This window comes from Tasmannia lanceolata, unplaced genomic scaffold (genome assembly GCF_043159265.1).
Source record: "Tasmannia lanceolata isolate RefF3 unplaced genomic scaffold, GAP_Taslan_0.1 ptg000024l, whole genome shotgun sequence".
Taxonomy (NCBI): Eukaryota; Viridiplantae; Streptophyta; class Magnoliopsida; order Canellales; family Winteraceae; genus Tasmannia; species Tasmannia lanceolata.
In genome coordinates this window covers 13,260,720-13,274,319 of record NW_027518701.1, presented here as the reverse complement: position 1 = coordinate 13,274,319, position 13,600 = coordinate 13,260,720, and the positions used below count along the sequence as shown (strand labels likewise).

Sequence of the window (13,600 nt, the reverse complement as noted above, 5' to 3'; positions counted from 1 at the left end):
TGAGGGAGCGATGTTTGCTCGATTTTAGAATCATGTGCTAGAAATTAACATACTAAATTAAAACGATAACAATTGAGATAAAGTATTCTGTACCAATAAAGATAAGAGAAAATCATGAACACTATTCCATTGATTAATAGTCAATCTGTAGTTACAATCAACAAAATATTAATCTTTGATAATAATTGGATGAAAGTAACTATTTACAATGAAATTTGAAGAAATTAAAATGACAATTTCATGAAAAGGAATCTTCAAAGCTCTTCAATCCGAGCTCTTTTGCCCGCGAGCTTTCCTGGTAATTCTCCACATCGGACCTTAGATATTAAGGCAAATATCTTCTCCACGATCTTGTTTCTCCAAGCAGCTACAATGGTATTGATGAGATTAGGGGACAGCTTTTCGCAAGAAGGAGGTGCTACAGTTCCGGGAGGACATGGATATCCCGTGATCTGATGAAGCAAACGGGTTGGTGCATAAAAGGTTGACTTTTCTAAACCCAAGAGATACACAAAGGGATATGGGTAAGTGCTAGTGATAACTTGCAAGCACGAATGACTGACACAGTGAAACTGATTTTTCTCCACTTGTTGTAGCCAGTTACTCCACTCATCAATGGATTGCGGTTGGTTGGCTATTGGTTGCCAGGACGGGAAATCCTTCAGGGCGTACTTGTCGGGGCTTTGTGGTCGAGAGATAGTGAGTTTTTCACAAAGCCACACGTATAATAGTTTTACACACCCAAAGAAATTATCATGAACCTTCTGATGAGCAATAAGGTCCAGTCCGGAGAAAGTTTCTGCTAGTATGGTGGGAACAGGATTCCTTCCTTCATTGATTTGATCCACCACAACTAACAAGGCCAAAGAGGCATTATAAGAATCTCCACGAATGACATAACACGCGAAGACACCAAAAATCAAAGCATTACGCCGGCAACTCTGAAAACGGGAGTCAGTAGGGTCGACGTTTTTAGAAAAAAGCTTAATGAGGTCCTGAACTTGCACGCCTGTGTCTGTAAGATATAGCAAAACATCCACCGTGGTATTTTTGAACAATTTGCAGAAAAGGGAATGAGGGTCATCTGGACTCAGAGGTTGGATCCAGAGTCCCTCCGATGGGAGCTCCAATAAGACGCACCAATCCTCAAAGATAGGACAAAGTTCAAAGGAACCAAATCTAAAGACATGAAGAGTAGGATCCCAAAGATTGGCAGCTGGTTGCAGAAATTTCCGGTATATGCCGAGTATGCTCAAATGATTGAATGTACTAATAAACTTCTCAGCCATACTCCTCTCTGAATGCTCACGCGAAAGAGTTTTAATAGTCTCCTTTATCCAACTCCTCAACACATTGTTCGCCATGATCAAACCTAACACTCGTACCATGACAAAATCATAAGAGAATGGAGAAATCCATAAACAAATGATAAGGATGAACTTGATGATCAATTATAAAGGGAGGATACAATCGGCGACACCAAATTTTTCATCAGCGATCAAAGATGATCGGCAGATAAGAAAATAGACCACAACCACAAAATAACAGAAGTAGGTCATAGACCGGATCTAAATCTAGCGATGAATACCAATAACTATACGATCAAGGAGATCAAAGTGATAGACCATGGCCATAGGGACAACGAATGGCTACCGGCCAGATCTCAAGACGAAACAAGTATACAGACAAGCATATACCCTAATGAATAATAGATACACAAATTGAATCTATGACACAACAAAAGAATAAATATACAATCAAGGGGTAGTGAATAAATTGTGCACGAGAATGACATGTAGAGGCCACTAACCTAGTGAAACTAAAAGAATGTAAATATGACTGATCAAACCAGAAGCTCTTACTAGAAATGGGTTCTAAGCTAATTGAGGCTATACATGAGAATCGAGACAAGATGAACTAACTCTAAAGAATAACAGTCATGCTCAAAATGTTCTGCGAAAAATTCAGTAGCATAACGACTATACAAGACGGTCGGTCAAGACAAGGTAAACTGACTCTAAAGAGTAGCAATCATGCTCAAAATATTTTGGATAAAATCCGACAGCATAATGACGCTAGTGCTACAAAATGTAGTAACAAGATAAGTTCATGGTTTACCTAACTCCAAAGAACAACGATCATGCTCAAAATAGTCTGCGAAAAATTCAGCAGCATAACAGCTAGACAAGAAAGTCGACGTAAGGTAAACTCATGGTTTAACTAACTCTAAAAGATAGCGGTTATGCTTAAAATATTTTGGGTAAAATCCGGTAGCATGACTGCTATACAAGGGATCCCACCGCTCAACTAAAGGTATATGAATAATGGTGGTAAGATAAGCTCATAATCGGTAAACGAAATATGGTTACCAGAGAAAGGTAATCAAATGAAGGACTAACCAAAGGTGAGAACATATGACAACGGGTCAAATCCTATGAACAATAGACCGAAGGACAAATCATGGCCAAGATAACGATAAGCAAAAGCCACTGACTAGATCTAGATCTGAATAATGAATGAATACTACTGATTGCACTGAATAAGGAACTCTAACTAAAAGGAGAACCTTAAAATATATAATCAGTATAGATATATACACATATACAAATATCCTAACCAGGGGCACCCTCCCTGAGTTTAATCTAGCGGAGTCAAAGAAGTCTTGACTCGAGACAGACTTATGAGTGTACTAGGACCGTGTTGTAGCCATATAAAATAAGTTACCCTAGTCTACAAGTGAGACAAAGCTCCTAACTCTAGGCTTCACAAGTGTAAGCAACACATGTTCTTCCCTATATGAATGCAATATATACATATATAAACACGGGTACTTTCTAGTTGGATTTTACTAAGTCAGTAAGTATATACATAATATATAAAACAAAGTAAGGCTCCGGACTCAATCTATCGAGTACTATGCGTATGAACCATACTTAAGATGTATAACACAAGTACACCTAGTGTTATACATAGTATGCTTCATTGCTCATCGGCTGCTGTAAACACAAGTACACCTAGTGTTTACGGCTGCAGCACCGGCGCATAGCTTGGAAATAGATTCAACAGCACCATTAGGGTAATGACATCCCAGCTGGCACGCATTGTATCTATCCCATTGAACCAATGACAATGAAAAATAATAAAAGAAATAAAGAATATGATAATACATTATGTGCCGTGTGTGAATCCCTCGTTTTAATTACGCACCTATCTGGTGCCCCTAGATTCTAACGATAAAGCTCCCATTTAAAATGATTTTTGCCCAAATTTCTTCAAAAATAGTAAAAATTGCATATTTAAAGAGTTAGGCAATGTTTCAAGAAGTTCCCAGCAGAGTCGTCAGCCTGTGGACCCCGATTTGAGAGGACCGGTGCCGAGAGACGTGATGTCCCCCTGCAATCCTCTGAGATCTCCACAATGTGAATGAGAGCTCTACCAAGGAACTCTCGAAATGATGCCACCCTCACAACATAGCATGAGTGGCGATACAAAATGAATGAAAGAGATACGTCTCGATCCGGAGCCAGGGCTCGAAATCAAGACGTACCTGGAATAACTCAGAGTCGCCATCCATGGATACGCCATGGAACCAAAACAAATGCTCTATTTGCAATGGATAACCAGAGATACAAAAGGTCTGTGCCTGGTGACGAATGAAGAAGGTCCGAAGACCATCCCCAATTCGCCCGAGTGCGAACACTTGGTCTCTTATGCCATTTATTTATTAACTTCGAAGAGTTTTGGGCGAGAATCATGTGAAATGGGGATGAATATCTCCGAGAAAAATGTCTACCTAAACATGCATGACCCGGGGATAATAAGCACATACAAAATAAATAAAAGAAGCGTGTCACCTAAGCATTGCTAGGTTACGAGTGTCATGCCTAAATGGGTGTCTAAATTCTGATAGGCAAACACATGCACGCTACAGCTAAAGGTATAAGGTCTGCACAGGATGAAAAATCTAAAACTAACAGTTAATCATGAAATGAATTAAGAAATAGTAAATGAAATAAGGAATAAACAAAATGCTAGGCAAATAAAAGAATAATGAAATAAAAACCTACGGCGAACACATAGCGCCTATCTACATTGGGGCGAATACATAGCGCCTAATATAAAATCCTAACACATCCCATCTAGAAAGCAGTAAATGACAGATAGAAAAATCAGTAATGAAAACCTATGGCGAACACATGGCGCCTATCTACATTGGGGCGAATACATAGCGCCTAATATAAAATCCTAACACATCCCATCTAGAAAGCAGTAAATGATAGATAGAAAACGCAGTAATGAAAACCTATGGCGAACACATAGCGCCTATCTACATTGGGGCGAATACATAGCGCCTAATATAAAATAAAATCCTAGCACATCTCATCTAAAAAGCAGTGAATGACAGATAGAATAAGCAATAAAACAGTAAAGCGCTACAGCTAAGAAGGTAAACCTGCACAATGAGCAAACGTCAGTAAATGATAGTAAAGGATAATAATCAATAACCTAATAAAGATAGAGAATTACACCTAAGCATGTGAGAACTACGGCTAAACATGTGAGAACTACAGCTAAGCAGGTAAGGGTTACAACTAAGCAAGTAGATAAAACACATAAGCAGGTAAATATTATAGCTAAGCACATAAGTAAGCAAGAAAATAAACACACGCTATCATGATCCTATGCGAAAATCATCATCAATATGCAAACACAAGCCCTAAAGTGCTACCAACAGACCCTAAGACTCTAATGCTTAAGTCCGAGTCTTTAGATGATCTGATGTTCATCCAAAGAAGCCTGCATATCCCTGCCTTCACGAGAATCAAGGCAACGTAGTTCTTCACACATATTCTAAGCTATGATGCCTAAGACGTCTAGACCTCTATCATAGGCTCGACCTAAAAGACCGGACTAGTTATTACATCTTCTTATGCGATTATTTAAATTCCAGTAGATTGTGGATTTTAAGACACCCTATATGCCCTATTTAAATGCAAGTTAGCCCTAAGCTAATGCAGGTGGTTCCTACAACCTATGTGTAACTAGGCTGTGTGTCATAAGGAAAACAATGGGATCAATAACGCATCCTAGACCTAGTCATCAGTCGGCGATTTGCATCGCCAACTGACCGTACGGAGACACTCCTAGCTAGGACAAACTCCTAACTCTAACACAAACACACAACAAGCACACAACAAATCAAGAACAAACACCTAACTCTAGAACAAACTCCTAACTATAGGGGAAGAGCTTTTTGAAAATAAGATTTTAAAGTTGCTTGTTCAAAAAAAAAGATTTAAAATGCTATTTACAAAAGTTTGGCTGGACTTGGGATAAAGATCCCAAGCTGCACTACGTACCTCGTGAAAGAAGATCAAGCCAACGTAGTTCGAATGCAAACTTTCCTAACTACTCAAAAAATGCTTTAAATTTTCAAATGCTGGTAATGTTTTTGGAGTTTAAAGTGAGTTAACACCCTTTCAGATAAAGAGAATCCGATAGAAGAGCCTCTATATCCACCATATCACGGTAGGGTATTAAAGAGGGAAACAGGATCCCTAAAGCCTAGGGGAGAAAACAAATGAGGGAACTAAAATTTCGATACGAGCAAACAATCTCAAAGAAATGACCAAAAGCTGACGAGACTTAGCCAGTCTCCAAAGTAGAGGATATCTAACCTATGGAGTAAAACTCCTAAACAAATAACATATGAAAAGCTTCTAACCCTAAGGGCAGACTTCTAACCAATGACGATAAAAAGGGTACTGACAAGACAAATGACGTCTAACAGCTCTATGAGAGGGGGGTTTTAATAGGAGGCTAGGTAAGCCTCCTAAAGGAAAAACTCTCTAAATACGACAAGGCTTGTCTCCCAAACAGGAGCTCTATCAATGAGGCAGGGCATGCCTCCTATAAACAAAGGATCTAATGAGACTGGGCAAGTCTCCTAGTCACAAAGGACACAAACAAAGGATCTAACGAGACTGGGCAAGCCTCCTAAACAAGAGAGGGGAGTGCTACAAGAAACGAGCGAGTCCCCCAAAGATGGGCTCGGGCTAATGCCTTCATTGCCCTAAAATCACAAGCATCTACTAGAACTTAGGGTATTTATCACTCTCACACATTACAACACCTACATATGAACAACCTATATAAAAAAATAGATAAATTCTTTCTTTCTATGCGAGCATTAAAACCTGACAAATCACCCATATGCAGAGTTGCTTGTTGGCCTAATCAACATGAGAAAGGGCACCCTTACCTATTCAGGCACATGCTACATCATAAGATTGCATGCACACATTCCATCTAATTAAAAGAACTAATACAAAACAGGAGCTGAAATAAGAGTGAATAAATTGTCCTTGCATTTCACCAAACAGGAGCTGAACTATTGTGCAGAACATGAGCTGAACCTGTGCCAAAACAAGGCAGAATTGTGGATTGAAACTTGTGCCAAAACAAGGACAGATTTGTGCGTAGAACTTGTGCCAAAATAGGGTTGAAATATGGGCTAAATTCTTAACCAAATTGTGTTAAAACTAGGACTGGAATGCACTGAATAGGCTGATTTTGTAGCATGAAGAACATAACTGAACTGTGAGTGAATGTGCAGACTTTTTATTACACAAAACAGGGGACTAAATCAGGGACTTGCACTATGTAAAACAAGGATTGAATCATGTTTCGATACCAAAATGAGAGCTATTATGGAGAGGGCTGCTGTGGACACAAAAGGAATGTCATTTGTTAGGACTTTTTGAAAGAAATGATCTAATTATTGCCTGAAAATGAATACTAATTCTACCCAAACAATAACTATATAACACTACATGATCAACAGCAGAGGACTAATGAATTTTCATATCCTTCCAATATGACCATAGCAATATACTATCAAATACTCACCAAAAGAAAAATGCCTGCCAGTCACGAAAGTTACCATAGCTCATAATAAAATTGTAACTGCACATTTTAAATGAGTTTGTAAGAAGAGTTATCACATGCTATGAAGAAACTGTTACAGATTTATGGCAAAATAAAATAACTACCGGTCATGAAAAATTACCTAAAGTTTTAAACAAAATCCTAACCAAACTTCAATCAAACCACTCATCGACGCCAGACCATCAAAAAGCGTAGAAAATTTACAGCAAATTCCAAGGAAAAGTCATAGCTACACCCCATCAAGCGATCATTACAAATTTCCACAGATCAAAGATAGTAACAAGATAATAAAAATTTTCAAACACAAATCACTGCTAATCACTATTAGATGATCAACATAAAGTATTTATTGCTAAACACAACAATTTCTAAATGAAGTCATCACCACGCACAAGTCCTGAGAATAGAAACTATATGCAGACTAAGAGAAAATATAACCGATTCAAAAGAAAATCATGATAGAAAAGAAATTAGGAAAATTATGAGGTGCTTTACCAGTTCTGATGGTGGAGATTTGGAATTTTAAAAATTATTGAGACGATGACGAAATCAAAAATTCACGCAATCCACTTGAAGAAGAAGATATAATAACTCATTTTCTTCATCTTTTTAGCTTCTTTTAAAACTTCTGATCTCGTCGGAGTTTCGGCTGGAATTAAATGGAGGAGATGGTGGTGTCGGTGGTGGGGGGAAAATGATTGGGGTTGATGGTGTCGAAATGGGTTTGAATGGAAGAAGAAGAGATGGGCTTGGGGTTTCAATAGGATAGGGTTTAAAGGTAATAGTGGATGAGGAAGATGGTGGGATCGGAAAGAAAATGGTTTCGGGGGAAATGGTGGTGGGGGTTGGATTTAGAGAGTGTTAGCTATTAAGGGAAATGGAGGTCTGCGAAGAGGGTTTGGAAATGATGAATGGAATTGGTTTCACGGAGGGAGATGGGGTTATGTTGGGCAAAGAAGAGTGCCGGTGCCGGATTCCGGCAAAGTTGCCGGAGAAGAAGATTGCAGGAGTGGCTAAAAAAAGTGGAGGTGAAGATGGAGGCTAGAGAGGGGTGGTCGTTTGGAGGTCGGTAGTAGCGATTGAGATGGACGGCCAAGATGGGGAGGCCGTGGATCGGATTCCGGCTTGAAATGGGGCCGGAGAAGTGGGTCTTCCCTCTCAGATCTCTCTCTCTGTTACTTTCTCTCTGCCTCTGATGGTGGTTGTAATGGGGATTTGGGTGATGGATGTGGAAATGGGTTTTGATTGGAGAATAAGAGATGGGTTTGGGGCTGATTCAAGGTGGGGTTTTGAAATGGGTTTTAGGTACAGGTTATGGGTGATTGAAGATGAAAGGTGGGTTTGGGTGATTTTAATGGAGAAGGGGATAGTGACGGTGGTGGAGATGGTAGGGATGGGGGCTGAAGAGGGTTTGGGGAGCTTGGCCGATTTCCGATAGGATTTTCACCGGGGAAGATGAAGTTAGGAGAAGTAGGAAATGGAGGTGGAGATGGTAGGGATGGTGGTTGGCCGACGAATGGTCGGAGAAAAGGGATTTGGATATTAGGGTTTTCTTCTTCTTCTCCTTTCCCTCTCCCTCTCTGATAAAAAAAAATGAGCTCCTCCCTCATGTCTGGGTCGATGGAACCCTTATAAGGAAATGGCAAATCCACCTCCCATTTCTTTCTTGGACAGCCACCCCTAGTAACATATAAAATTACCTTTATACTAACAGGGGGGCTTGAGGTAAAAATGGACCTAAAGAAAATGATATATTCTACCTCTTTCTTTTCCCTTGGACGACCCGCCTATCTATGCATTTTGGCTAGTCTTTTATACATGTGAAGTTGGTCCAGGGTAAGTGCGAAAGGAAAAAAAATTTACAACAAATATCTTTTAACAATTGATCTCAACCGTCCAATCATCTTTATGCTTAATGGTGAGGATTGAAGGTTTTTTAACCACCTAGGAAGCTTCCTAATATTCCTTCCCAACTAATCCTAGCCCTAAACCTCCACTAATCTCATTACTTGGAAAGGAAGAAAAGAATCTTTCTTATTTACGAAACTGCCCTGCTCCCAGATAATGCACCCCCCGATTATGTTATACATTAATCTGCACGCCTGCATATCCTCCTGGACAGCCCACTATGGCAAATTTGAACTGGTTTTCCAGATTTCAGCACAACCCTTTTTTTGGCTAAATCGCCATCCTTCTGAACTTGCACCACGACACTTTCTGGGGTTCGTTCGCTGGGCAAATCAGCTCGAATTTCAACGACATTTTGCAGGGACCTTGGTGGGACCCTAAGCTAACCTAGGGCACAATTTGGGACTTCAGAACTCTAGTTTATTAGGGTAATTATTTAAAACAAAACGTAAAAAAGGTTCGGTCAAAATGGGGTGTGTACAGATGATTTTTCTTTAGCCATCCGTTTAAAGGCTTTTTGAAATTTCAATGCAGCATCTAACATAAGGTATGTTGAGTTCTATCTTGTTTGAATATCTATGCAAAGAAGACCCTTATACGTGATTTTCTCCTTCCCCACACATTCCTTAAATCTTTGGCTTCTAGCAGGAGAACTCCTAATATACCTCACTGCCCCACGAATATTATTGAATTACATCTTCGCCTCATTTAAACCATCGTTCACAATTAAATTCAGTATATGAGGACAACACCTCATATGCAAAAAATCACCTTTCAACAGCAAACAATTCTTTGAACTAGCATTTGTCTTAACGATTCTTCTTTTCAAAGATGCAATTGCAGTATCATTAAAACTAGCATTATCCACAGTTATTGTGCACAATTTTTCAATACCCCAATCAAGCATGCACGACTCTATTGCAGTATTGCCCCTCCAATGGCATCACCTTTTTGACTAGCAATAACAAAAAAATTGATTATTCTTTTTTGAAGTTTCCAATTTTTATCAATAAAATGAGCAGTGAGACACATGTAAGACATGTTTTGCAAAGAAGTCCATGTATCCGTAGTGAGGCAAATTCCTTCATTAGACAACAAACCCTTTAATTTTTTCTTCTCCACAGCATACAAAGCTAAGCAATCTCTAGCTACGGTCAAACGAGAGATCAACTTGAACCTAGGTTACATAACACTACAAAAATACCTATATCCTTCATGCTCTACAAATTTTAAGGGCTATTCATCTATTATTATCATCTTCGCAAGTGCATCTCTACATACATTTTGGTCAAATTTCCAAGAGACAAGATCACTATCTCCTTCTTTTTGTGTCACTGATTGCCAAGATAGAAGCTTTTGTCTCATGTCATTATTGTATGGATACTTCTCACATTTTTGTTAGTGTGTGCGCATTGTACTAGTCCCATTAGCACTACTATGTACATATTCAACACCACAATAATTGCACTTTGCCTTGTCCTTAGAAGACTTTGCTCCTTCCACTTTTGCAATTTTAGTATAATGATCCCAAGGCTTCTTTTTTTCCCCTTTTACTCTGATGCAGAGGTTTCTTATGCAGGTTCGAGGCTAGGTTCGACAGTTGGATTGGAGGTATCTCCCATGCTTCACATCTAATAAGAAAATGAATAACATTTACCAAAATAATCAGTAAATAAAATTTAATGTGATGAAATCAATATGAGAAACCCAAATAGAGAGCGAGAAAGAAATTTCCACAAACCAACCATAACAATAATTAAAAATAAAAACTCCACTTTAGTACCAACATGGCAACAGACATATAAATCCCTACTCTTATAAAGTCATGCATAGAAAGCAAAGGTACTAATCAAGTTCCACAAAAATCATTAAAAACAGAACTGAAAGTAACTATAACCAAACAACCAGACGGCCTACATCTAATCTAAACAATAGAAAAACCTAATAGAGCAAAACCCTAATCTTAGAAACCCATGCATAGAAAAGCATAGGTACTAATCAACAGAACCTTAAGAAGCCGTTTGGACGCATGGATGTTATAATCCAGGATTGTAAAATCCTGAATCTTACAAGCTAAAATCTGATTTTATAAGCTAAAACCTGTATTTTGTAAGATAAAACCCAGATTTTAAAATGCATGTATTGTAAAATTCAGATTTTAGCTTATAAATCCAGGTTTTAGGTTGTAAAATTCAGGAATAGGATTTTACATTTCTGGTTTATAAAATCCATGTATCCAAACAGAAAAGGAAAAGGGAATCAATTGTTCCTGATGAAAACCCTAACAAAAAACCAACATAAGTAATTGATCCTCTAGCATAAAGGTCAAGGCTTTGTTCTTCAGCATGGAGGTCAGAGATTCAATCCCAGATAACCTACCAAACAAAAAAATTAAAATAAAAGAAAAACCCCAAACCCTCAATGCTTGGGATTCCAACGCCAATGTTTAAGAGCTCAGACTCAAACAAGAACCTGGAAAAGGTAAAACCCAGTAAATTTGTTGGGGCAATGAGCAAATGACTGGCCTTGCCTCAAAAGACCTTAACCCATAGGTCAATTTGTTGAAACCAACCTTAGATGTACAAACATAAATAGTACAAAAGAATATAGAAGAGAAAAATCTGATCTACTGCATCTGAAACACAGAAACAACACGAAAGTTCATGGCAGAACTAGGGTGTCGAAAGAAGAGGGTTAACTTATTATAAGAAAACAAAACCCTAAATTTCAGAGTAAAACTCCAATAGAAATCCTTAAATAAAAAACCAAAATAGATAGAACCCTAAATTTCATGGCAGAACTAGGGTTTCGAAAACCAAAATTTAGAGGATGGGAAGGGAAGGAAGGATATACATACTTGGTGAGAATATGTTATGTGATGAGGAAGACAGGAGGAGATCGAAAGCTTCTTAACGAGACTTGTGGCGGCTGTAGGAGAGCTGGAGAGGTCAAAGCTTCAATTTTGGACCGTTTGATTTTGGGGAGAATGGAAGAACTTTGGACAATTTGATTTTGGGTATAATGGACGAACCGACGAACGGCAAAAAAATTAAAAGAGGGTTAACTTATTACTTATAGCTGAACCGGTTCGGTTCGGTTTTCCGGATTTATATTTTCAGAACCATAAACCGAACCGATTGGATCGGTTTTGTGAAATCCGTAACCGCGACCGAACCGGTAGAAATAAAAACTGAACCAAACCGAACCAAATGGCCCGGTTCGGTTCGGTTTATCGGTTTGAGCGGTTTTGTTGTGCAGCCCTTTTTACAATATTCCTAATTGGTTTAAAACAACGAATTAACACATGAATAGTGCCACTATCATAATATAGTAGTGTGAGTATCATTATATTATTTAATTTCCTATTTTACCCATCATCTTTTACAATATTCCTAATTAGTTCAAAACAATGAATAAGTCCTCCTTCCAATTATTGCAGGAATGAAAATAGCTAATTTAAAATGATTTAAGAAAGGGCAGTGATAAATCGACCCCCTAATATCTTAAATCGACCCTCAAATCTCTCTCTCTCTCTCTCCCTCTCTCACCACTATATGGGGGTTGACTTAAGATATATGGGGGTCGATTCATCACCCTTTAAGATAAAGTAAGTACTGCCACTGTCAAAATTTGGTAATGTGGGTATCATTTCTTTATTTTATTTCCTATTTTAAACATCATCTTTTACAATATTAGGAAAAGGTTTCTGAGCTCGAGCTCAGAAACCACTACTCCCATAGTTGGTTGAGTCATCCAACCCATTTAGTTTATAGGTTATGCTTAGGGTTAGGGTTATGGGTTATGGGTTATGGTTAGGGTTATGATTTGTGGAGGTTTATAATGGATGGCTAGAAATTATGGTCCTACAGATCGGATGGTTAGGATTATGGTTTGGAGCTAGTTTGTTAGGAACACCCTATCTATGTGAGGTAGTGTAAAATGAATGGGTTGGATGAGTCAAACTACTATGGGAGATGGTGTATTGTAAGCTCTAGCTCAGCCTGAGCTAGAGCTTAGAAACCACACCCTCTTACAGTATTTCTAATTAGTTTAAAACAACGAATTAACACATGCTGGTGCCACTAACAAAATATAAGCGCGGATATCATTCCTTTATTTTTTTTCCCTATTTTACCCATCATCTTTTACAATATTCCTGATTAGTTCAAAATAACGAATTAGCCATCTTTTCAAGCAAAGCAGTCGTGAAAAGAGCTAATTTAAAAGGTTTTAAAAAAAAGTGAGCAGCGCCACTATCAAAATATGGTAGTGCGGATATCATTACTTTATTTGATTTTAAAAAGTTTAAAAATTTGAGTAGTACTACTATCAAAATATAGAAATGCAAACATCATACTAGTTTAAAATAACAAACTAACACATGAGTAGTGCACTATCAAAATACAGGACTTTTACAATATTCCTAATTAGTTCAAAACAACGAAATAGCCGTGTTTTCAAGTAACGCAGGCAAGCGTGAAAAGAGCTAATTTATAAAGTTTTAAAAAGAGTGAGTAGTGTCACTATCAAAATATGGTAGTGTGGATTTCTTCTACTCTATGTTATTTCTTATTTTACCCATCATCTTTTACAATATTCCTAATTAGTTCATAACAATGGAATAACACGAGTAGTTCCACTATCACAATATAGTAGTGCGGATATCATTCCTTTATTTTATTTCCTATTTTGCCCATCATCTTGTACAATTCCTTTTAGGTGGGGGTGACACCAATTGAGGAGA

General features: G+C 38.2%; 1 long non-coding RNA gene across 1 annotated transcript; it reads right to left on the bottom strand.

Annotated features, from left to right (window-relative positions):
- Positions 1–9,917: 9,917 nt before the first annotated feature.
- Positions 9,918–11,969, bottom strand: LOC143857300 (uncharacterized). The gene is made up of 2 exons (XR_013238584.1): positions 11,714–11,969; positions 9,918–10,487 (listed from the first exon to the last, which is right to left on the bottom strand). It is a non-coding gene; the product is annotated as an uncharacterized LOC143857300 (long non-coding RNA).
- Positions 11,970–13,600: the final 1,631 nt, after the last annotated feature.